Source organism: Ranitomeya variabilis, chromosome 1 (genome assembly GCF_051348905.1).
Source record: "Ranitomeya variabilis isolate aRanVar5 chromosome 1, aRanVar5.hap1, whole genome shotgun sequence".
NCBI classification, from domain to species: Eukaryota; Metazoa; Chordata; class Amphibia; order Anura; family Dendrobatidae; genus Ranitomeya; species Ranitomeya variabilis.
The window spans coordinates 279,608,987-279,632,435 of NC_135232.1; positions in this window are offsets into that span (position 1 = coordinate 279,608,987).

The window sequence follows — 23,449 nt, forward strand, 5'->3', positions numbered from 1 at the left end:
TACTAACGGCTTCTGCCCCTGCCTGGTGTTGCCCTCAACTAAATAAAGCTGAGCTTCAACCTTCTGCTCCAAATTACCATTTTGAAAAATGCAATAGGCTTTTCCGGCCTACTAAAGGTGTCTGTCTGTGTGCCCCTGCCTGGTGTTGTCCTCAACTAAATAAAGCTGAGCTTCAACCTTCCGGCTCTCATTAAGTGGTTTTAAAAAAAAAAATGATGGTTAGGGCCTACTAACGGCTTCTGCCCCTCCCTGGTGTTGTCCTCAACTAAATAAAGCTGAGCTTCAACCTTCTGCTCCAAATTACCATTTTAAAAAATGCAATAGGCTTTTCCGGCCTACTAAAGGTGTCTGTCTGTGTGCCCCTGCCTGGTGTTGCCCTCAACTAAATAAAGCTGAGCTTCAACCTTCTGCTCCAAATTACCATTTTAAAAAATGCAATAGGCTTTTCCGGCCTACTAAAGGTGTCTGTCTGTGTGCCCCTGCCTGGTGTTGCCCTCAACTAAATAAAGCTGAGCTTCAACCTTCTGCTCCAAATTACCATTTTGAAAAATGCAATAGGCTTTTCCGGCCTACTAAAGGTGTCTGTCTGTGTGCCCCTGCCTGGTGTTGTCCTCAACTAAATAAAGCTGAGCTTCAACCTTCCGGCTCTCATTAAGTGGTTTTAAAAAAAAAAATGGTGGTTAGGGCCTACTAACGGCTTCTGCCCCTCCCTGGTGTTGTCCTCAACTAAATAAAGCTGAGCTTCAACCTTCCGGCTCTCATTAAGTGGTTTTAAAAAAAAAAAATGGTGGTTAGGGCCTACTAACGGCTTCTGCCCCTCCCTGGTGTTGCCCTCAACTAAATAAAGCTGAGCTTCAACCTTCTGCTCCAAATTACCATTTTAAAAAATGCAATAGGCTTTTCCGGCCTACTAAAGGTGTCTGTCTGTGTGCCCCTGCCTGGTGTTGCCCTCAACTAAATAAAGCTGAGCTTCAACCTTCTGCTCCAAATTACCATTTTGAAAAATGCAATAGGCTTTTCCGGCCTACTAAAGGTGTCTGTCTGTGTGCCCCTGCCTGGTGTTGTCCTCAACTAAATAAAGCTGAGCTTCAACCTTCTGCTCCAAATTACCATTTTAAAAAATGCAATAGGCTTTTCCGGCCTACTAAAGGTGTCTGTCTGTGTGCCCCTCCCTGGTGTTGCCCTCAACTAAATAAAGCTGAGCTTCAACCTTCTGCTCCAAATTACCATTTTAAAAAATGCAATAGGCTTTTCCGGCCTACTAAAGGTGTCTGTCTGTGTGCCCCTGCCTGGTGTTGCCCTCAACTAAATAAAGCTGAGCTTCAACCTTCTGCTCCAAATTACCATTTTAAAAAATGCAATAGGCTTTTCCAGCCTACTAAAGGTGTCTGTCTGTGTGCCCCTCCCTGGTGTTGCCCTCAACTAAATAAAGCTGAGCTTCAACCTTCTGCTCCAAATTACCATTTTAAAAAATGCAATAGGCTTTTCCGGTCTACTAAAGGTGTCTGTCTGTGTGCCCCTGCCTGGTGTTGCCCTCAACTAAATAAAGCTGAGCTTCAACCTTCTGCTCCAAATTACCATTTTAAAAAATGCAATAGGCTTTTCCGGCCTACTAAAGGTGTCTGTCTGTGTGCCCCTGCCTGGTGTTGTCCTCAACTAAATAAAGCTGAGCTTCAACCTTCCGGCTCTCATTAAGTGGTTTTAAAAAAAAAAATGGTGGTTAGGGCCTACTAACGGCTTCTGCCCCTCCCTGGTGTTGTCCTCAACTAAATAAAGCTGAGCTTCAACCTTCTGCTCCAAATTACCATTTTAAAAAATGCAATAGGCTTTTCCGGCCTACTAAAGGTGTCTGTCTGTGTGCCCCTGCCTGGTGTTGCCCTCAACTAAATAAAGCTGAGCTTCAACCTTCTGCTCCAAATTACCATTTTAAAAAATGCAATAGGCTTTTCCGGCCTACTAAAGGTGTCTGTCTGTGTGCCCCTGCCTGGTGTTGCCCTCAACTAAATAAAGCTGAGCTTCAACCTTCTGCTCCAAATTACCATTTTGAAAAATGCAATAGGCTTTTCCGGCCTACTAAAGGTGTCTGTCTGTGTGCCCCTGCCTGGTGTTGTCCTCAACTAAATAAAGCTGAGCTTCAACCTTCCGGCTCTCATTAAGTGGTTTTAAAAAAAAAAATGGTGGTTAGGGCCTACTAACGGCTTCTGCCCCTCCCTGGTGTTGTCCTCAACTAAATAAAGCTGAGCTTCAACCTTCCGGCTCTCATTAAGTGGTTTTAAAAAAAAAAAATGGTGGTTAGGGCCTACTAACGGCTTCTGCCCCTCCCTGGTGTTGCCCTCAACTAAATAAAGCTGAGCTTCAACCTTCTGCTCCAAATTACCATTTTAAAAAATGCAATAGGCTTTTCCGGCCTAGTAAAGGTGTCTGTCTGTGTGCCCCTGCCTGGTGTTGCCCTCAACTAAATAAAGCTGAGCTTCAACCTTCTGCTCCAAATTACCATTTTAAAAAATGCAATAGGCTTTTCCGGCCTACTAAAGGTGTCTCTCTGTGTGCCCCTGCCTGGTGTTGCCCTCAACTAAATAAAGCTGAGCTTCAACCTTCTGCTCCAAATTACCATTTTAAAAAATGCAATAGGCTTTTCCGGCCTACTAAAGGTGTCTGCCCCTCCCTGGTGTTGTCCTCAACTGAACAAAGCTGAGCTTCCACATTCTGGCTTTCGCCCTATACTATCAGATATTAAACTGCATTTGGCCTACTAGTGTGGTTAGGCCCTTGAAACAGTGTCTGCTGCTCTTGGGTTTGCTACTCCACTGAACAAAGCAATGCCGCCTGTTTAGTCCTGTTACCAATTTTGAACTGCATGTAGCCTACTTTATTCTTTGGCCCTATATCTGTTTCCTCCTCATCCTGCCCATTGCCCAGCCACTGCTAAATGAGTCTGCTGGTACATTGACCTAGACCACTACATTCCCCTTGTACTCTACACAGCCAGAATCTGTCCCTGCTGAAAGTAAGGTTCCCCTTCCCGCATGTTATACCACCTTACACAGGGACAAAGAGGAAGGTGCAGATGAAAGTGCAGGTTCCTTCATCAGGTGGGGGGGCATACTCGTTGGCGACGTCACTGGCACAGGGCCCCTCAGAGTACGCAAAAGTGTCGCTGCTGGTGGGAGGCGCCCCCGCCATGCAAACACACCGCCGTACTTTGAGGGGCCCTGTGCCAGTGGCAATGCGAACGAGTGGGCCCCCCCCTGCTTGCTCAGGATCACAGCACTTGCAACTTTTAAATACTTACCTTTCCCTGCAACACCGCCGTGACGTAGTCCGCATTTCCTGGGCCCACGAAAAACTTGAGCCAGCCCTACTCCCCCCACAACTTTCCCCCAATTCCCTATGCCCAACTATTATTATACAGTTAATTAAGATTGGCAAGCTTCAGAAACAAGAATGGATGTTTTTGGCATTAAAATGGGCACTGTAGGTGTTTTCCTGGCCTCCACTCACTGCCGACTATGCTTCCCCATTGACTTGCATTGGGTTTCGTGTTTCGGTCGATCCCCGACTTTTAGCGATAATCGGCCGACTGCACTCGACTCGACTCTGGACAAAATCGGGTTTCCCAAAACCCTACTCGATCTTAAAAAAATGAAAGTCGCTCAACCCTAGTCCACATCTATCTCTCTACGCACTGCTCCTCCCAGATCAGTCACAGTCAGGCTGCACTAAGCTGAATCTGATAAGCTCCAGGCCGCAGCCAAGAAAGAAAAAAAAAAAACTCGGCTCACTCACACTACAGAGCCTACTCCTTTCATTCACAGCAGGGAGACGACTCCTTGTATCAGATCATTCAGGAACCACACATCACTACTCACTCTTTCTTTCACCAAATGAACTGGAGGAAACATCTCTGCAGTTTCAGGGAAGTATAAGGCTGGAGTCACACTGCCGTATTTTTCCTGCGAGAATCGCATCATAAAACTTGTACTGGCTGACGGCTCTCCTGACCTGAGCTTGACAGCTGCATAGTAATCCATCATGCTGTTGGAGCGGCCCCCAGATGCAGGGCAGCGGGGTACTCGGTACTGGGTCCTTCTGTCTCGGTTCTGGGAATGTCATGGTGGCCTGACCCGGTCCGTGGCGCTGCTAAGGGGTGCCCAATAAAAAGGTGTAGGTGGTGGTGTAGGTTTCAGTAAATGACCAGGACACAGGGTTGAAGTCTCTTTACCTCTTTACTGAAGGCTTCGGCATCCGCAATCCAGAGCACTGCTAACAGGGCTGGCTGAGACCGGCCAGTCCGAAGGCACATCCAGAGTTCCCTTTGCAGGTGGAAATCAGTAGCCTACCTACTAGCGCCTGGATGTTGTAGTACTTCCCTGCTGAGCACCATGGGATAGTCCTCACAACTGTCGTGCATGTTTCTGTTCTTTCTCTCCATCCCCCAGATGATATGGATAGGACGCACCCGTATGATGGGGTAGGCCTGGAGTTATTTTATAGGGACCCTAGAGATGCCCTTCTCCCTCAATTGCCTCCGTTGTCTTATTAGGTGTAAAAGGTGAGACAGCCAACCTAAAGTTAACTGCCCTGCCGTTGGTTCGAAGTAATGCGTAGAGTCTGTTACTTCCTCGGCGTTCCGGTCGCCGGCTACGCGCCTCAGTAGGATGTTGCCGATCTCGGGGCACGACTCCTACTGGTTCTATCGCCTTTGTGCTGTGATCTCATTTCTCACTTCTCCACAATATACCTCGCTTTGTGTCCTTTCTTAAGATGCCGCCGCAATGAGGTGCAGGCACGGCTTCTTAACGATCTGTCCTTTTGCTAGGCCACTGTCAGGATCCCACCCCTGACAGGGACCCCCCTGAATCTTCCCAAGTAACGCTCTCCTCTCACTAGTTGTTACCTGGGCAAAACCCAGTCAGCTTCCCTCTAACTTCCTATCCAACCCCCAGTTTTACCAGAGTGTGAGGAGTGGCCTAATACATAGAACCCTTTGCTCCCCCTGGTGGCCAGAGTGTGAAGTGTAATGTGTGACTGTGATACCTGGTCAGGTGAACTCCTTTAGTGCAATCAGTAGTGTTGAGCATTCCGATGCTGCAAGTATCGGGTATCGGCCGATACTTGCTGTATCGGAATTCCGATACCGGGATTCCGATACTCTTGTGGTATCGGGTATCGGGTATCGGAACAACATTTTATTTTAATTCTCTCTTTTACACATTTTAACATTGTTAAAATGTGTAAAAGAGAGAATTAAAATAAAAAATATCGCTATACTCACCTGTCCGACGCAGCCGGGACCTCAGCGCAGGAACCGGCAGCGTTGTTTGTTTAAAATTCCCGCTTTTACATGGTTACGCGAACTCCCGGCTTGTGATTGGTCAGGGCGCCCATGTTGCCGGGCCGCGGACCAATCACAGCAAGCCGTGACGAAAATACGTCACGGCTTGCTGTGATTGGTCCGCGTCCCGGCAACATGGCCGCCATTAACCAATCACAAGCCGTGACGTCACGGGAGGCTGGACTTGCGCGCTTTTGAAAAAGCGCGCGTGTCCAGCCTCCAGTGACGTCCCGGCTTATGATTGGTTGCGCCGCGATCAACCAATCACAAGCCGGGAGGCTGGACACGCGCGCAATTTTAAAATGCGCGCTTGTCCTGCCTCCCGTGGCGTCACGGCTTGTGATTGGTTAATGGCGGCCATGTTGCCGGGCCGCGGACCAATCACAGCAAGCCGTGACGTATTTTCGTCACGGCTTGCTGTGATTGGTCCGCGTCCCGGCAACATGGCGCCGTGACCAATCATAAGCCGGGACGTCACTGGAGGCTGGACACGCGCGCTTTTTCAAAAGCGCGCAAGTCCAGCCTCCCGTGACGTCACGGCTTGTGATTGGTTAATGGCGGCCATGTTGCCGGGACGCGGACCAATCACAGCAAGCCGTGACGTATTTTCGTCACGGCTTGCTGTGATTGGTCCGCGGCCCGGCAACATGGGCGCCCTGACCAATCACAAGCCGGGAGTTCGCGTAACCATGTAAAAGCGGGAATTTTAAACAAACAACGCTGCCGGTTCCTGCGCTGAGGTCCCGGCTGCGTCGGAGAGGTAAAGTATAGCGATATTTTTTATTTTAATTCTTTCTTTTACACATTTATATGGTTCCCAGGGCCTGAAGGAGAGTTTCCTCTCCTTCAGACCCTGGGAACCATCAGGAATACCGTCCGATACTTGAGTCCCATTGACTTGTATTGGTATCGGGTATCGGTATCGGATTGGATCCGATACTTTGCCGGTATCGGCCGATACTTTCCGATACCGATACTTTCAAGTATCGGACGGTATCGCTCAACACTAGCAATCAGACGTAATATCACTCCCCTTAGTGGCAGAGCGGCATTACTGCAACGACCAGGACTCTGGGGCGCTGCACTCCCCCCTGGTTAAATCCAGTACTCCCGGACTGGGAAAGAAGAACAACAATACATGTTAGCAAAAGACATACAAAATTTTGAAATGCAATAAACAAGTAAATTTAACAGTGCTTCCCTTTATGGGAGGTGAGGACACTTGAACGTTACAAACAGAAACATATTTACATAGTGCTTAAGATTCTAAATAACATTTATTAAATAAATGACTATAAATAACTATCATTACCCAGCCGGGCATTCTATCTACTAAGTGAAAATTCTGAACAATAATTTAACCTTTCCTTTAAGGGCGTAAGGGCAGGTACCCACTAAAGGCATACTATAAAACACTATAGTACAAATTAACTTTTCTTTATTTTCCTAAGTACAAATTCACCAACCATCTTCTTATGGCTTTCCAGAGGACTCACTAACCCTTACGGGTTTTAGCAGCAAAAAACAGTAAAAGCAGTTTTAAAGAACTATGTACAGTGTCATGGCTCCGAGGATTACTCTTGCTCGGGCGGCCGCAGCTCCACAGGTAGCAATGGGCGAGGCCACCCGCCCGGATACCTGCGGCTACCCGATGTTGTACCAGGAGCCCCCTCGCTCCAGACAGGGGTCTGGGTACCCACAGTTTTGGATCCCGAGATGGCCTGGGCACTAGCCATCACCGCGGTCAACTACTTAGCCACAATGGTGGTGGTAGTGGCGATGGTACAAGTTGTGGTTTTGATGACGGTGCACGTCGGGGTAGCGACAGTGGTCTTTGTAGTGACCGTAGCCTGACCACGAGGTGGCAACACTGCCATGGGAGATAATTTCATTGGCGCTTTGACTGGAGGTGCTACAAGGTCCTGTTTTCTGTGCACGTTCAAAGCGAACTAGCCCTTCTCCCCGAAGTGCCTGGTATAGGTAACAATGTCTCCCGAGTAAAGATCCCGGTCCGGGTGGCCTTCTCTGAGGTGGGACTCCACATCTCGTCGATTTACAAATACCTCGGCATACAGGTCTGGTTCCTTAATGAAGCCCCAACCCCCACGAAGTCTAAAGGCTATGACGGTGCCTTGCCTGTGTGGGGCCTGGTGGGTGGTGCGGTCCTTGCGGGCCCGGTCCTTCACTGCTAGGTCCCGCTGGTGATGGGCCTCCTGCCGGGCCTGGTACTCCTTCTCCTCTTTCTCCCACCGTTGATCTAGCTGGGCCTGATATTCCTCCCAGCTAAGGGCCTCCACCATTTCCCCTTCCTGCGTCTTCACCCCGGGGAACCCCATGAAGTCTGATCCTGGGTTCACCCAGTGGCACACAGTCCGCTCCGCATAGACCTCACCCGACACGGCGGTTGGTGCAATCGGGGCCTTGAGGAACTGCTCCATACCCATGGCCTGATCCCAGGGTGGAAGGTGCTGGGAGTCTATGGGTCCCAGGGGGAGGTGGTGCTGCGATGGGGCCTATCAGCAGGTCCTCGGTGGGCGGGGCAGGGTCCGCGTGCTTGCCGCCGGCTACGCGCCTCAGTAGGATGTTGCCGATCTCGGGGCACGACTCCTACTGGTTCTATCGCCTTTGTGCTGTGATCTTGTTTCTCACTTCTCCACAATATACCTCGCTTCGTGTCCTTTCTTAAGATGCCACCGCAATGAGGTGCAGGCAAGGCTCCGTAACGATCTGTCCTTTTGCTAAGCCACTGTCAGGATCTCACCCCTGACAGGGACCCCCCTGAATCTTCCCAAGTAACGCTCTCCTCTCACTAGATGTTACCTGGGCAAAACCCACTCAGCTTCCCTCTAACTTCCTATCCAACCCCCAGTTTTACCAGAGTGTGATGAGTGGCCTAATACATAGAACCCTTTGCTCCTCCTGGTGGCCGGAGTGTGAAGTGTAATGTGTGACTGTGATACCTGGTCAGGTGAACTCCTTTAGTGTAATCAGAAGTAACATCACTCCCCTTAGTGACAGAGGGACATTACTGCAACGACCAGGACTCTGAGGCGCTGCACTGTCATGCTCGGGTCAGGAGAGGTGCTGGCCAGTCCCGTGCTGTGCGATGTGATTATCGCACGAGAAATACAGCAGTGTGACTCCAGCCTAATACTGGGATTATCACTTCACATTTACTGATAGGAGCACATTCACCTCAGACATCATGTATTAGTGTAGAATCAGCTCCTACATCATATATGGGATTAATATTACCTCAGAAATTCTTGTAGCCACCATGTTCCCTCATGTGGCTGCTACAAGTTACCTCACACACTGCAGAGACAGCTCATGTGTGACCTACATGCAGACATTTCTGATATATCACATTACTGATGTATTATAAAGTCTTCATGAGCTTTGGGTGCTTCTGACTGTATAATATGGGAAACAAGGGCCGTGAGCAGATATCGGCCATGACACAGTGTCTGCCATTACCATGGTGGAGCTGAGCAGTCACATTTGCTAGACACTGGTGAGAGGCGAGATGTTGGGGGATGGTATATGTATGATAGAAAAAAGCATGGACACATCCGGTGTATGCCATTACTATGGTGGAGCTGTGCAGCCACATGTTCTATAGACTGGTGAGAGGAGAGCAGTTGGTGGATGGTATATGTATGATAGGACAGTGCATGGGCACATACAGTGACTGGCATTACTACTATGGTGGAGTTGGGCAGTCACACGTACTAGACACTGGTGAGAGGGGAGCAGTTGGGGGATGGTATATGTATGATGATGAGTCTCTACACTTCATGTTAGCACTGTGTATACTAACCCTGCTGTGTGCTGAGTATTCCATCTCCCCTTCTCATTTATGGAGTCTTGTGACCTGTATGTGACCTCATCTTTGCTATATACTTATCATCCTGTGTGTACAGATTCAGTGCAACAGGTTACTTTCACTATATATGTGGTATCTGTGTAAAGGCTCCATCCAAATGTGCTGTATATTTATCATGGATATAGACTAGGGGTACATGTTATCACTAGTGATGGGTGAGAACTAAAATGCTCGGGTGGCTCGTTGCTCAAGTCGAGTATATTATAATGCTTGAGTGCTCGACCGAGCAACGAGCCCAATGTAAGCCTATGGGAAACTTTTCCCCCGGCCCCCCCGAGGGTCTTTAGAGGGAATAGAAATTGCGGAAATCAATGGGAACAGTGTTCAAATTACATGGAATCATCATGGAGAAGACCCCGGAAGCATTTCTGACTCCTAGGTCACTGCTGTGAACAATGTTGTCAGAGTCTTACGCCACTTTAACAGGCACAATAAAACATACAAAAATGAAACCAAAATGGATTTTCCTGAGAAATCTGTTAAGGAAAATCCTTTCCAGGGTAATGACTTGTAAATAAGGCAAAATAAATAACCAAAAACAAAAATGCTCTTCCACACCTTGGGCTATGTTCACACGTAGCATTTTGGTGCATTTTTAACTTCAGCATTGCTTTCAACCAAGACAAATGCATTCACTGGGAAATGTCATTTTAATATTTTACAACCTTATCTGGCCATGTGGTGTGTGACACATCATCAGACACATCCTGTTTCTATTATGAAGGAGGAACTCTGAAAGTCACAAAGCCTATTTTTATAGGGTCCTCAGGCGGCCTTTACTATTCTTAAAAGGCCAGCAGTCAGCCCTCACTATTCTTTGAGAGCCATTAGCTGTCTATGCTATGTTGTTCCCATTATTAAATAGTGGGTCACCTACAGTATACTGAGTGGAAGGGCTGCCCCAAATTTGTACGCACGCCTATACCCCTTTGAAGAGATGTACAGGAGGGCCTCCTGAAAGCAATGTTCCCATAATTAGGAAGTTGGTACTCCCATACTGTTTGCCCATAAAGTGAATGCAAGCATGCCCTGCCCCAAATTTGGATGCAATACAATAACCCTTTGAACGGACGTACAGGATGGCCCCCTGAAAGCAATGTTCTCATTATTAGGAAGTTGGTACTCCCATACTGTTTGCCAAAGATGGAATGCAAGGCCTGCCCTGCCCCAAATTTAGACGCTCCATAATAACCCTTTGCACAGACGTACAGGTGGCCCCCTGAAAGCAATGTTTCCATTATTAGGAAGTTGGTACTCCCATACTGTTTGCCCATAAAGTGAATGCAAGCATGCCCTGCCCCAAATTTGGATGCAATACAATAACCCTTTGAACAGACGTACAGGATGGCCCCTTGAAAGCAATGTTCTCATTAATAGGAAGTTGGAGCTACCATACTGTTTGCTTATGCACTGTTTTGCAGTGTTGAGGCTGGAGACCAAGCATTGGCGAATTGCAGTGTTGAGGCTGAAGACCCGACTTATGCGAATTGCAGTTTTGATATATAACACTCAAAGAATATTCATCAGTAGTGTTGAGCATTCCGATACCGCAAGTATCGGGTATCGGCCAATATTTGCAGTATCGGAATTCCGATACCGAGTTCCGATATTTACCGCATATCGGATATCGGAATCGGAAGTTCCCATAATTCAAACTGCACGAATTCAGCCAATGAGGAATGATTACAAGTGTGGGCACTGTTGTGAATTTGGTTTCTGGGCTCCCCCGGTGGTTTCTGGTGGTACTGCACTTGTGTGCTTCATCTCCTCTGTTCATCTGTTTCCATCAGGATGTGGGAGTTTTCTATTTAACCTTGCTCCTCAGTCATTTCTATGCCGGCCAACAATGTTACCAGAAGCCTTTCTGTTGCATGTTCCTGCTCCTAGACTACTATCAGCTCGAGTTCCCATCTTCCAAGAGCTAGTCCTTTTTGTATGCTTTACTATGTTCTCTTGCCATTGAGAACCATGATAGTTTGGCCGGCCAAGGGTTAAAATAATTGGCAGAAGAAAGGAGAGAAAAGAACTCTGCAGAGAATTTTTTTTTTTTTTTCCTGAGTTTGCTCATTAGTTGATTCACTTGCATCTCTGCTTACTGCAGCCTTCGTCTCTCTCTCCTTCTAATCCTTGAATGGTTCTGATTTCACCTGATTAATATGGATCCTCAGAGTTTAGCTACAGGTTTGGATAATCTCGCTGTGAAGGTTCAAAGGTTACAGGATTTTGTTATTCATGCTCCTATATCTGAACCTAGAATTCCTTTACCTGAATTTTTCTCCGGGGATAGATCTCGCTTCCAGAATTTCAAACATAATTGTAAATTATTTTTGTCTCTGAGATCTCGCTCCGCTGGAGATCCTGCACAGCAGGTCAGGATTGTAATTTCCTTGTTCCGGGGCGACCCTCAGGACTGGGCATTTGCTTTGGCACCAGGGGATCCTGCGTTGCTCAATGTGGATGCGTTTTTCCTGGCTTTGGGGTTGCTTTATGAGGAACCTCATTTAGAGATTCAGGCTGAAAAAGCCTTAATGGCCCTGTCTCAAGGGCAAGATGAGGCTGAAATATACTGCCAAAAATTTCGTAAGTGGTCTGTGCTTACTCAGTGGAATGAGTGCGCCCTGGCGGCGAATTTCAGAGAGGGTCTCTCTGATGCCATTAAGGATGTTATGGTGGGGTTCCCTGTGCCTACAGGTCTGAATGAGTCCATGACAATGGCTATTCAGATTGATCGGCGTTTGCGGGAGCGCAAACCTGTGCACCATTTGGCGGTGTCTACTGAGAAGGCGCCAGAGATTATGCAATGTGATAGAATTCTGTCCAGAAGCGAACGACAGAATTTTAGGCGAAAAAATGGGTTATGCTTCTATTGTGGTGATTCAACTCATGTTATATCAGCATGCTCTAAACGTACTAAGAAGGTTGATAAGTCTGTTTCAATTGGCACTTTACAGTCTAAGTTTATTCTATCTGTGACCCTGATTTGCTCTTTATCGTCTATTACCGCGGACGCCTATGTCGACTCTGGCGCCGCTTTGAGTCTTATGGATTGGTCCTTTGCCAAACGCTGTGGGTTTGATTTAGAGCCTCTGGAAGTTCCTATACCTCTGAAGGGTATTGACTCCACGCCATTGGCTAGTAATAAACCACAATACTGGACACAAGTAAATATGCGTATTAATCCGGATCACCAGGAGATTATTCGCTTCCTTGTGTTGTATAATCTACATGATGTGTTGGTGCTTGGATTGCCATGGCTGCAATCTCATAACCCAGTCCTCGACTGGAAAGCAATGTCTGTGTTAAGCTGGGGATGTCAGGGGACTCATGGGGACGTACCTTTGGTTTCCATTTCGTCATCTATTCCCTCTGAGATTCCGGAATTTTTATCTGATTATCGTGACGTTTTTGAGGAGCCTAAAATTGGTTCACTACCTCCGCACAGAGAGTGCGATTGTACTATAGATCTGATTCCGGGCAGTAAGTTTCCAAAGGGTCGTTTATTTAATCTATCTGTGCCTGAACATGCTGCTATGCGGGAATATATTAAGGAGTCCTTGGAAAAGGGACATATTCGTCCTTCGTCATCTCCCTTAGGAGCCGGTTTTTTCTTTGTATCTAAAAAAGATGGCTCTTTGAGGCCGTGTATTGATTATCGGCTTTTGAATAAAATCACGGTTAAATATCAGTATCCTTTGCCACTGCTTACTGATTTGTTTGCTCGAATAAAGGGGGCCAAGTGGTTCTCTAAGATTGATCTTCGTGGGGCGTATAATTTAGTGCGAATTAAGCAGGGGGATGAGTGGAAAACCGCATTTAATACGCCTGAGGGCCATTTTGAGTATTTAGTAATGCCTTTTGGTCTTTCAAATGCCCCTTCAGTCTTTCAGTCCTTTATGCATGACATTTTCCGTGAATATTTGGATAAATTTTTGATTGTGTATCTGGATGATATTTTGATTTTTTCGGATGACTGGGACTCTCATGTCCAACAGGTCAGGAGGGTTTTTCAGGTTTTGCGCTCTAATTCCTTGTGTGTAAAGGGTTCTAAGTGCGTTTTTGGGGTTCAAAAGATTTCGTTTTTGGGGTACATTTTTTCCCCCTCTTCCATTGAGATGGACCCTGTCAAGGTTCAGGCTATTTGTGATTGGACGCAACCCTCTTCCCTTAAGAGCCTTCAGAAGTTTTTGGGCTTTGCTAATTTTTATCGTCGATTTATAACTGGTTTTTCTGATGTCGCTAAACCGTTGACTGATTTGACTAAGAAGGGTGCTGATGTTGCTGAGTGGTCCCCTGCTGCTGTAGAGGCCTTTCGGGAGCTTAAGCGCTGCTTTTCTTCCGCCCCTGTATTGCGTCAGCCTGATGTTACTCTTCCTTTTCAGGTTGAGGTCGACGCTTCAGAAATCGGAGCTGGGGCGGTTTTGTCGCAGAAAAGTTCCGACTGCTCCGTGATGAGACCTTGTGCGTTCTTTTCTCGTAAGTTTTCGCCCGCTGAGCGAAATTATGATATTGGTAATCGGGAGCTCTTGGCTATGAAGTGGGCTTTTGAGGAGTGGTGTCATTGGCTTGAGGGGGCTAGACATCAGGTGGTGGTATTGACCGACCACAAGAATTTAATTTATCTTGAGTCCGCCAGGCGCCTGAATCCTAGACAGGCGCGCTGGTCGTTATTTTTCTCTCGATTTAATTTTGTGGTTTCTTACCTACCGGGTTCTAAAAATGTGAATGCGGATGCCCTTTCTAGGAGTTTTGAGCCTGATTCCCCTGGTAATTCTGAACCTACAGGTATCCTTAAGGATGGAGTGATATTATCTGCTGTTTCCCCAGATTTGCGACGGGTCTTGCAGGAGTTTCAGGCGGATAGACCTGATCGTTGCCCGCCTGGTAGATTGTTTGTTCCTGATGATTGGACCAGTAGAGTCATCTCGGAGGTCCATTCTTCTGCGTTAGCAGGTCATCCTGGAATCTTTGGTACCTGGGATTTGGTGGCTACGTCCTTCTGGTGGCCTTCCCTGTCGCGAGATGTGCGAGGTTTTGTGCAGTCTTGTGATGTTTGTGCTCGGGCCAAGCCTTGTTGTTCTCGGGCTAGTGGATTGTTGTTATCCTTGCCTATTCCGAAGAGGCCTTGGACTCACATCTCCATGGATTTTATTTCTGATCTCCCTGTTTCTCAGAAGATGTCTGTCATCTGGGTGGTGTGTGACCGTTTCTCTAAGATGGTCCATTTGGTTCCCTTGCCTAAATTGCCTTCCTCATCCGAGCTGGTTCCTCTGTTTTTTCAAAATGTGGTGCGCTTGCATGGTATTCCGGAGAATATCGTGTCTGACAGGGGAACCCAATTCGTGTCTAGATTTTGGCGAGCGTTCTGTGCTAGGATGGGCATTGATTTGACTTTTTCGTCTGCTTTCCACCCTCAGACTAATGGCCAGACCGAGCGAACTAATCAGACCTTGGAGACTTATTTGAGGTGTTTTGTGTCTGCGGATCAGGATGATTGGGTTGCCTTTTTGCCCTTGGCGGAGTTTGCCCTCAATAATCGGGCTAGTTCTGCCACCTTGGTTTCTCCTTTCTTCTGTAATTCGGGGTTTCATCCTCGTTTCTCTTCCGGTCAGGTGGAGTCTTCGGATTGTCCTGGAGTGGATGCTGTGGTGGAGAGGTTGCATCAGATTTGGGGGCATGTGGTGGACAATTTGAAGTTGTCCCAGGAGAAGACTCAGCATTTTGCCAACTGCCGTCGTCGTGTTGGTCCTCGTCTTTGTGTTGGGGACTTGGTGTGGTTATCTTCTCGTTTTGTCCCTATGAAGGTTTCTTCTCCTAAGTTTAAGCCTCGGTTCATCGGCCCGTACAAGATATTGGAGATTCTTAACCCTGTGTCCTTTCGTTTGGACCTCCCTGCATCTTTTTCTATTCATAATGTCTTCCATCGGTCATTGTTGCGCAGGTATGAGGTACCGGTTGTGCCTTCCGTTGAGCCTCCTGCTCCGGTGTTGGTTGAGGGTGAGTTGGAGTACATTGTCGAGAAGATCTTGGACTCCCGTGTTTCCAGACGGAGACTTCAGTATCTGGTCAAGTGGAAGGGCTACGGTCAGGAGGATAACTCTTGGGTGACAGCCTCTGATGTTCATGCCTCCGATTTGGTCCGTGCCTTTCATAGGGCTGATCCTGATCGCCCTGGTGGTTCTGGTGAGGGTTCGGTGCCCCCTCCTTGAGGGGGGGGGTACTGTTGTGAATTTGGTTTCTGGGCTCCCCCGGTGGTTTCTGGTGGTACTGCACTTGTGTGCTTCATCTCCTCTGTTCACCTGTTTCCATCAGGATGTGGGAGTTTTCTATTTAACCTTGCTCCTCAGTCATTTCTATGCCGGCCAACAATGTTACCAGAAGCCTTTCTGTTGCATGTTCCTGCTCCTAGACTACTATCAGCTCGAGTTCCCATCTTCCAAGAGCTAGTCCTTTTTGTATGCTTTACTATGTTCTCTTGCCATTGAGAACCATGACAGGGCACATCCTGTTCAGCATGGTGGACATGTAACTACTGGCAAGGCTGTGATTGGCTGCTGAAATGATGTCATGATGCACTATGAAAAATGCTGCCGCCATTTCTGGCTCACTCTGCTGTGAATTCAGTTAGGCATAGGATGACTAAGTCATATGCAATCGGCCGCGCTCACGGGGGGAGCATGGCCGGGTGTCAGCTGACTATCGCAGCTGACATCCGGCACTATGTGCCAGGAGCGGTCACGGACCGCTCCTGGCACATTAACCCCCAGCACACTGCGATCAAACATGATTGCAGGGTTCCAGCAGCACAGGGAAGCATCGCGCAGGGAGGGGATTCCCTGTGTGCTTCCCGGAGACCCTCGGTACAAGGCGATGTGCTTGTACCGAGCGTCTCCTCCCTGCAGGCCCTGGATCCAAAATGGCCACGGGGCTACTTTGGGGTCCTGCAGGGAGGTGGCTGCAAGCGCCTGCTCAGAGCAGGCGCTGGTAATCCTGCAGCCCTGCTTGTCAGATTGCTGATCTGACACAGTGCTGTGAAAAGTGTGAGATAAGCGATCTGACTCTATAGTGTGATGTCACCCCCGAGACAATGTTATAAAGTAAAAAAAAAATATTGAGATGTTTAAAAAAAAAATTCCTAAATAAAAAAAAAATATTCCTCCCATAAATCCATTTCTTTATCTAAATAAAAAAATAAATAAAAGTACACATATTTAGTATCGCCGCGTCCATAACGAACCCACCTATGAAACTGTCCCACTAGTTAACCCCTTCAGTGAATGCCGTAAAAAAAAAATGAGGCAAAAAACAATGCTTTAATCATACTGCCGAACAAAAAGTGGAATAACACGCGATCAAAAAGACGGATATAAATAACCGTGGCACCGCTGAAAACATCACCTTGCCCCACAAAAAATGATCAGCCATACAGCATCATCAGTGAAAAAATAAAAAAGTTATAGCCCTCAAAATAAAGTGATGCAAAAATAATTATTTTTTCTATAAAAGTTTTTAACGTATAAAAGCACCAAAACATAAAAAAATGATATAAATGAGGTATCGCTGTAATCGTACTGACCCGAAGAATAAAACTGCTTTATTAATTTTAACAAACGTGGAACAGTATAAATGCCCCCCCAAAATAAATTCATGAATAGCTGGTTTTTGGTCATTCTGCCTCACAAAAATCAGTATAAAAAGCAATCAAAAAATGTCACATGCCCGAAAATAATACCAATAAAAACGTCAACTCATCCCACAAAAAACAAGACCTCACATGACTCTATGGATCAAAATATGGAAAAATTATAGCTCTCAAAATGTGGAGACACAAAAACTATTTTTTGCAATAAATAGCGTCTTTTATTGTGTGACAGCTGACAATCATAAAAATCCGCTAAAAAACCCACTATAAATAATCAACCACCCCTTCATCACTTCCTTAGTTAGGGAAAAATAATAAAATTGAAAAAATGTATTTATTTCCATTTTTCCTTTAGGGCTAGGGTTAGGGTTAAGGCTAGGGTTAAGGCTAGGGTTAAGGCTAGGGTTAGGGCTAGGGTTAGGGTTAGGGTTGGGGTTAGGACTACAGTTAGGGTTGGGGCTAAAGTTAGGGTTAGGGCTGGGGCTAAAGTTAGGGTTAGGGTTGGGGCTAAAGTTAGGGTTAGGGCTACAGTTAGGGTTGGGGTTAAAGTTAGGGTTAGGGCTACAGTTTGAGTTGGGTCTAAAGTTAGGGTTTGGATTACATTTACAGTTGGGATTAGAGTTATGGGTGTGTCAGGGTTAGGGGTGTGGTTAGGGTTATGGTTGGGATTAGGGTTAGGGGTGTGTTGGAGTTAGGGGTGTGGTTAGGGTTGGTATTAGGGTTAGGGGTGTGTTGGGGTTAGGGGTGTGGTTGGGATTAGGGGGTGTGTTTGGATTAGGGTTTCAGTTAGAATTGGGGGTTTCTACTGTTTAGGCACATTAGGCTCTCCAACGCGACATGGTGTCTGATCTCAATTCCAGCCAATTTTCGTTGAAAAAGTAAAACAGTGCTTCTTCCCTTCCAAGCTCTTCCGTGTGCCCAAACAGGGGTTTAACCCAACATATAGGGTATCAACGTACTCAGGACAATTTGGACAGCAATTTTTGGGGTCCAATTTCTCTTGTTTCCCTTGGAAAAATAAAAATTTGGGGTGCTAAAAAACATTTTTGTGGGAAAAATGTTTTTTTAATTTTCATGTCTCTGAGTTATAAACTGTAGTGAAACACTTGGGGGTTCAAAGTTCTCACAATACATCTAGATAAGTTCCTTGGGGTTCTAGTTTCCAATATGGGGTCACTTGTGGGGGGTTTCTACTGTTTAGGTACATAAGGGGCTCTGCAAATGCAATGTGATGCCTGCAGACCATTCCATCTAAGTCTGCATTCCAAACGGCGCTCCTTCCCTTCCGAGCTCTGCCATGCACCCAAACGGTGGTTCCCAAACACATATAGGGTATCAGCATACTCAGGACAAACTGGACAACAACTTTTGGGGTCCAATTTCTCCAGTTACCCTTTGTAAAATACAAAACTGGGGGCTGTTTAGGTAAATTAGGGGCTCTGGAAAAAATATGAGATGCCCGCAGACCATTCCATCTAAGTCTGCATTCCAAACGGCGCTCCTTCCTTTCTGAGCTCTGCCATGTGCCCAAACTATGGTCCCTCCGCATATGGGGTATCACCGTACTCAGGACAAATTTGACAACAACTTTTGGGGTCCAATTTCTCCTGTTACCCTTTGGAAAATGCAAAACTGGGGGCTAAAAAATAATTTTTGTGGAAAAAAAAATTTTTTATTTTCACGGCTCTGCGTTATAAACTGTAGTGAAACACTTGGGGATTCAAAGCTCTCACAACTCATTTAGATAAGTTCCTTAGGGGGTCTAGTTTCCAAAATGGTGTCACTTTTGGAGGGTTTCAATATTTAGGCACATCAGTGGCTCTCCAAACGCAACATGACATCCCATCTCAATTCCAGTCAATTTTGCATTGAAAAGTCAAATCGCGCTCCTTCCCTTCCAAGTTCTGCCATGCACCCAAACAGTGGTTTATCCCCACATATTGGGTATCAGCGTACTAAGGACAAATTGCACAACAACTTTTGGGGTCCAATTTCTTCTCATACCCTTTGGAAAAGAAAAAAATTGGGGCAAAAATTTCATTTTTGTGAAAAAATAGAATTTTTTATTTTTACGGCTCTGCACTATAAGCTTCTGTGAAGCACTTGTTGGGTCAAAGTGCTCACCACACATTTAGATAAGTTCCTTAGGGGGTCTGCATTCCAAAATGGTGTCACTTGTGGGGTGTTTCAATGTTTAGGCACATCAGAGGCTCTGCAAACGCAATGTGGCATCCCATCTCAATTCCTGTCAATTTTGCATTGAAAAGTCAAATGGCGCTCCTTCCCTTCCGTGCTCTGCCATGCACCCAAACAGTGGTTTACCCCCACATATGGGGTACCAGCGTACTCAGGACAAATTGCACAACAACTTTTGTGGTCCAAATTCTTCTTTTACCCTTGGGAAATAAAAATTTAAGGGCAAAAATTCATTTTTTAAAAAAAAATATGATTTTTTTATTTTTACGGCTCTGCATTATAAACTTCTGTGAAGCACTTGGTGGGTCAAAGTGTTCACCACACATATAGATAAATTCCTTAGGGGGTCTACTTTCCAAAACCATGTCATTTGTGGGGAGTTTCAATGTTTAGGCACATCAGTGGCTCTCCAAACGCAACATGGCGTCCCATCTCAATTCCAGTAAATTTTGCATTAAAAAGTCAAATGGCGCTCCTTCCCTTCCGAGCTCTGCCATGCGGCCAAACAGTGGTTTACCCCCACATAAGGGGTATGGGCGTACTCAGGACAAATTGAACAACTTTTGCAGTCCATTTTCTCCTGTTACCCTTGGTAAAATAAAGCAAATTGGAGCTGAAATAAATTTGTTGTGAAAAAAAGATAAATGTTCATTTTTTTTAAACATTCCAAAAATTCCTGTGAAAGACCTGAAGGGTATATAAACATCTTGAATGTGGTTTTGAGCACCTTGAGGGGTGCAGTTTTTAGAATGGTGTCACACTTGGTTATTTTCTGTAATCATAATATGCGCCACGTCCATACTGTGCTGGCCCAGGCTATACGACATGACAGACTCGTATACAGAAAAGAAATTCCAGAATAATAAACTTATGTAGTCAATGGATACAACCAAAATATATAACTGTTGTGATCCGATGACCCTGGAGCTGCATGAGATTATCTCTGGAGTAGGTGGTACCTGTACTGACCGCAATCCTAATACTGACACCGCAACTAGAAGTAGCCGTGGGACGTACCTAACCAGGCCTAGACACCTCGACACAGCCGGAGGACTAAATACCCCTAAAGATGGAAATGGGAAATCCTATCTTGCCTCAGAGCAGAGCCCCAAAGGATTGGCAGCCCCCCACAAATATTGACTGTGAGTTTAAGAGGAAATACGTACACAGGCAGAAAAAACAGAGTTTAGCAAAAGAGGCCCTTCTAGCTAGATAGAAAGGATAGGACAGAGTTCTAAGTGGTCAGTATTAAAACACTAGAAAATTCCACAGCAGAAAATACTACATACTACATCTAACTAAAGACATAGGATGTATATCTGCATCTCCAGAGAAACCAGCATGACAGAAAAATCCAAACAAGTCAAGCTGGACAAAAACACAATAGATTGCACTGCACATAAAACACACTGCATGCGTGCTACAGAGAACCAAAACAAGGCACTTATCTTAGCTGAAATGACAGTAGGGCAGTGGAGCCAGACAGAGATGCAATCCCTCCAAGATACAATGGACAACTGGCAGGGATTGATGGATCCCACAAACCTAAATACCTAATAGAGCTGCAATAAGCAGAAACACCTGCCCTGGCCTATAATCCAGAGACCACTGCACTACCACTAACAACCACCGGAGGGAGCCCAAGAGCAGAATTCACAACAGTACCTCCCCCTTGAAGAGGGGTCACCGAACCCTCACCAGAGCCCCCAGGCCGATCAGGATGAGCCATTTGAAAGGCCCGAACCAAATCAGCAGCATGGACATCAGAGGCAAAAACCCAAGAATTATCCTCCTGGCCATAACCTTTCCAATTGACAAGGTACTGAAGCTTACGTCTCGAAAAACGAGAATCCAAAATCTTCTCAACCACATACTCCAATTCCCCATCAACCAACACAGGAGCCAGAGGATCAACAGAGGGAAGAACGGGCACCACATATTTCCACAATAAAGATCTATGGAAAACATTATGGATAGCAAAAGATGCCGGAAGGGCCAAACGAAAAGACACCGGATTGATAATCTCAGAAATCCTATAAGGACCAATAAACCGAGGCTTAAACTTAGGGGAAGAAACCTTCATAGGAACATGATGGGAAGACAACCAGACCAAATCCCCAACCCGAAGCCGGGAACCAACACACCGACGACGATTAGCAAAACGTTGCGCCTACTCCTGAGACAACACCAAATTGTCCACCACATGAGCCCAAATTTGCTGCAACCTGTCCACCACAGAATCCACACCAGGACAATCAGAAGGCTCAACCTGCCCTGAAGAAAAACGAGGATGAAAACCAAAATTACAAAAAAAAAGGTGAAACCAAGGTAGCCGAACTAGCCCGATTATTAAGGGCAAACTTGGCCAATGGCAAGAAAGCCACCCAATCATCCTGATCAGCAGACACGAAGCATCTCAAATAAGTTTCCAAAGTCTGGTTGGTTCGCTCGGTTTGGCCATTTGTCTGAGGATGAAATGAGGAAGAAAAAGACAAATCAATGCCCAGCCTAGCACAAAAGGCTCGCCAAAACCTAGAAACAAACTGGGAACCTCTGTCGGACACAATATTCTCCGGAATACCATGCAAACGAACCACATGCTGAAAAAACAATGGAACCAAATTAGAAGAGGAAGGCAACTGTTGTGAATTCTGTTCTCGAACTCCCTCCGGTGGTTATGAATTGTACTTCGGTGAGTTCTGTCCATGGACTCCCTCTGGTGGCTGTGAGTGGAGCTGCTGGCTCTGAGGTTCCTTCCTCAGCTGACCTCGTTTAGTTCTAGGCTGCTGCTCTATTTAACTCACTTAGATCGTTACTTGATGCCAGCTGTCAATGTTCTAGTACTGGTTCAGTTCTCTCTTGGATCTTTCAGATGACCTGTCTACTCCAGCAAAAGCTAAGTCCCTGCTAGCTTATTTGTTTACCACTGTTTTTCTTGTCCAGCTTGCTATCATGATTTTGCCCGGCTAGCTGGAAGCTCTGGGATGCAGAGTGGCACCTCCACGCCGTGAGTCGGTGCGGGGGTCTCTTTTTGCAAAGATACCTTTTCTATCCTCAAGTCTGTTTAGTTAAGTCTGGCCTCCTTTGCTGAAACCTATTTCATTCCTGTGTTTGTGACTTCCATCTTAACTCACAGTCAATATTTGTGGGGGGGCTGCTTATTTCTTTGGGGAATTTCTCTGAGGCAAGTTAGGCTTTATTTTCTATCTTTAGGGGTAGTTAGCTCTTAGGCTGTGAAGAGGCATCTAGGCAGAGTCAGGTACGCTCCACGGCTATTTCTAGTTGTTTGTGATAGGATTAGGGGTTGCGGTCAGCAGAGCTCCCACTTCCCAGAGCTTGTCCTGTATTACTAGTTTGCTCATCTGGTCATTCCTAGTGCTCCTAACCACCAGGTCATCATAACAGTACAGCTGGCCCGTAAAGTGTTAATGCATCTCAATAGAGGGATAAGAGAAGTTCTGAGACCATTTTTTTTTTCCTCTGCAGCGTGTTGTGGTTTTCTTTTCCCCTAAATCTCTGGGTGGTTCAGTGTTGTGAAATTGGATTCTGGGCTCCCCCGGTGGCCACTTGTGGAATTGAACTTGTGTGCATCATCCCCTCTGTTCACCTGCTCCTATCAGGATGTGGGAGTCGCTATATAACCTTGCTCCTCTGTCAGTTTCTTGCCGGTCAACAATGTAATCAGAAGCCTTTCTGTGCATGTTCCTGCTACTAGACAACTCCCAGCTAAGTTGGACTTTTGTCCTTGTGTGTTTTTGCATTTTGTTCCTGTTCACAGCTGCTGTTTCGTTACTGTGTCTGGAAAGCTCTTGTGATCGGAAATTGCCACTCTGGTGTTATGAGTTAATGCTAGAGTCTTAAAGTAATTTCTGGATGGTGTTTTTGATAGGGTTTTCTGCTGACCATGAAAGTGCCCTTTCTGTCTTCCTGCTATCTAGTAAGCGGACCTCGATTTTGCTAAACCTATTTTCATACTACGTTTGTCATTTCATCTAAAATCACCGCCAATATATGTGGGGGCCTCTGTCTGCCTTTTGGGAAAATTTCTCTAGAGGTGAGCCAGGACTGTCTTTTCCTCTGCTAGGATTAGGTAGTTCTCCGGCTGGCGCTGGGCATCTAGGGATAAAAAAACGTAGGCATGCTACCCGGCCACTTCTAGTTGTGCGGCAGGTTTAGTTCATGGTCAGTATAGTTTCCATCTTCCAAGAGCTAGTTCTCATATATGCTGGGCTATGTTCTCTCGCCATTGAGAATCATGACAGTTTGACCGGCCCAAAAAGGGTTAAATTACTGGCTGAGAAAGGAGAGAAAAAAGAAGTCTGCTACAATTTTTTTTTTTTTTTTTTCCCTCTAGTTCTGAGTGTGCTCTTAATTGAATCACTTGCTAGTCTGC